This window comes from Empidonax traillii, unplaced genomic scaffold (assembly GCF_003031625.1).
Source record: "Empidonax traillii isolate 1590-97213 ecotype Southwest subspecies unplaced genomic scaffold, ASM303162v1 scaffold175:size1888319, whole genome shotgun sequence".
NCBI classification, from domain to species: Eukaryota; Metazoa; Chordata; class Aves; order Passeriformes; family Tyrannidae; genus Empidonax; species Empidonax traillii.
Window position 1 is genome coordinate 287,114 of NW_020955368.1, and position 2,726 is coordinate 289,839.

General features: G+C 42.6%; 1 protein-coding gene across 2 annotated transcripts in view; it reads left to right on the forward strand.

Moving 5' to 3' along the window:
- Positions 1–2,430: 2,430 nt before the first annotated feature.
- Positions 2,431–2,726, forward strand: part of ST3GAL5 (ST3 beta-galactoside alpha-2,3-sialyltransferase 5) — a 23,517-nt gene continuing 23,221 nt past the window's right edge. For both annotated transcript variants that reach the window (XM_027885973.1, XM_027885971.1), the window contains exon 1: positions 2,431–2,449. The gene's annotated coding sequence lies outside the window, so the exon portion shown is untranslated. The remainder of the gene's footprint in view (positions 2,450–2,726) is intronic.

A 2,726-nucleotide genomic window follows, 5' to 3' on the forward strand; every position in this document is an offset into this window, starting at 1 on the left:
CTTCTCTGAAACCCTTAAAAAAAAATCTAGTGTGACACGAGCAACTCTCCAGACTCTCCTGATGTGTGGGTAGTTTTAAATGAGTTAGAGACACCAGTTAGTACCTGAACCACTTCATCTCTGAGCTGCTTGAAAACTCCTGGTTGAACACCATCTGGTCTCAGCAGTTGGCTGCTGCTCATCGTGTTATGTGTTTCTTCACCTTTAGTACTTACACTTTAATCCAAGCCATGTTTTCCCAATTATTCCCCTTAAAGAAGCTGCCCAGCAGGGGAGTTTACCCACGCTCATCCTTCCCATTCACAAACGCAAAAATAAACCTAGCTATATTCTTCTCCAGATGTTTCTTCTGTATATTAAACAAGCTATTTGCCTTACAGAGCAGTCAAACTCCAGCAGGCTCCCTGATTTGTTCCAGGAAAGACTTGCTATTATTTTTTATATCTTTTGCAAGCTGACCCTTAAAGCTCCTTCTGGCTCATTATCAGGAGGTTTCAGTCCCTTCTTTTAGGCCCCTTTTAATGAAACATGTATCTTGTTTTACATTGCTTCTCTTTTCTGAAAAGAAAGCAGAATACTACTGATTTTTTTTTCGTGGCACTACAAGAGTGTTGAATCCAAGGACGCCACAGCTACTACTACAGTGTGGTTCTTTGCTGGTAATATTATGACAATTTCTAGGACCAAACCAGAATCCCTTTTCCTCTTCTGTCTTCCCAACTAGCAGTCACAGGTAGTTTCTAAAACGTTAAGTTTTAGTTTCTAAAACTAAAATTGCAATTTAGTGCAATTAGATATTAAAACTACCCCGTCCTGTGACATTTACTCAACTTAATTTGCGTTACTGAAGTCACAACTGTGTTTCCTGTCCCTCAGATTCTTTTCTCCCTGCCTTGTTAGCAGGGCTGGTGATGCAGTCCTAGTACTGCATTTTTCCTACTTATTTCTGGGACTTCAGTCCATTGAGACCCTATCTTACTTATTGATGGAATTAACTGCCAACTACCCTTCATGTCGGAGAGCAGGATTGGACATGAAAATGAGAAATATCCGTGTGGTTTTGCCTTTGTCCTCCATGCAAATTGGGCAGGTCCCACCTTAGACAGATGACTAAAGCCATCATATCCACTGTTGCAGGTATACAGTTTCTGTCTAACCACAGAAGAAACTTCACTTCTTCAAACTACCATGGAAAACAGCCTGTATTTTTAGCAACAGACACAGATCTCAGAGATGACGGTGGAAATGAATGAACATGTTCTGAAATGCTGTTATTACTCTTGTTTTTTCCCCCCATAAATGCCAGTTTTTTCCCTTATAATGATGTTTTTTCTTAGATTTTTGACGGTTTTATTTCTGATCCACTGAGACCACTCCTGCTTGCTTTTTTTTTTTTTTTTTTTTAAATTAATACAATGCATCTTTGTTGTAGCTGCTCTTCTTCAAGCCTGCTTCAAAGCCTGATTGTGTCCTGACTAAAACCCAATGTGACAGGCCCTGTGACACCCTTGTGCATGCCTGGCTGTACAGTCGAGGTCTTTATTTACATCTTCTGGCTTCATCTGAAAGACTAAACTAATGAACAGTTGCTTCTAATTAAGGAGAAGGACTAGAGTTAAGGGCTAATCCTAAATAAATCTTCTGTCCTCGTTTGTGCAATGGCTGGAAGAATGGGGCAGGGAACATTTTGTTTCTGGTTTATATATACTTTCTCTTGAATTGTGCAAAAAAGTGATCAAGGATCTGCCCTGACTACAACTCGAACCACCAAACAACCAACAGAACACAGAAGCAATGTCTCATCTGCTGTAGAGAACAAGAGATGTAGTTTAGCAGAAGAAACAACCAATATATGGATTAAAAAAAATAAATCAGTGTCTATCTTGTATAAAATTTGAAAGCATCCAAACCATCCTGTTTCAGGACACATGCTCATCCACGCCTTACAGAGAGGGAACACATACACTGGTTAGAAAATCATGGTTGCTTTCAGATCTCCTTGTGCAGCAGTTCTTCTGATGGGAAACCAATGTGGACCTCTACCACATCACCCCATTTTAATTGGGAATGACAGCGCAGGGGCAGTTTTATCCCACCTTGTCTAAGAGCAGGCATTTCCCCTCCTCTCTCCTGACATGGCCTCTGCAGTGGGTTAAGCACTACAATACCAGCACTAACATTACCAGCTCCTGATGTCTGGAATCGCTGATTGTTTCGCATCAGTCATCTGGGTGAGGGAGCAGTTTGCAGACACCACGGCAATAAGCCAAGATATTTGAGAAAAATAATAAAAATTTCCTAGGTAGCACAGTCTGCAATGCCTTAACCTGTGCTCTTGCTTCATCAGCTCTCCCCCAGACCGGGCGCCCAGGCACCCTCGCTCTGCTCCAATGGTTTTTCCAGCTCTTTATTCTGTGGTTTAACTTGTGACTTCTATGCCCACGGTCAAGTGGGTTTACAAGGTCGCTTCCCCTCTTTTTCAAGACGAGCAGCTGCTTATACAAGTCTACCACTAAGCGTTTTTTTTTACACACGCTGTGGCGAGCCTGGTCAGGAAATCGATAGTTCCCTAAAACAGCTGCGGAGGGGTCCGAAAGCCCTCACGCACCCAAGCTAGGGCGGCTAGGTATCCGGCACAATAAAAACAGCTAAAAACGCGGTGATTTTGTGTGTTGGGGGGTGGGGGGGGGAAAGGGAAGGGACCCACCTCGTTCCTCCACAGGGCA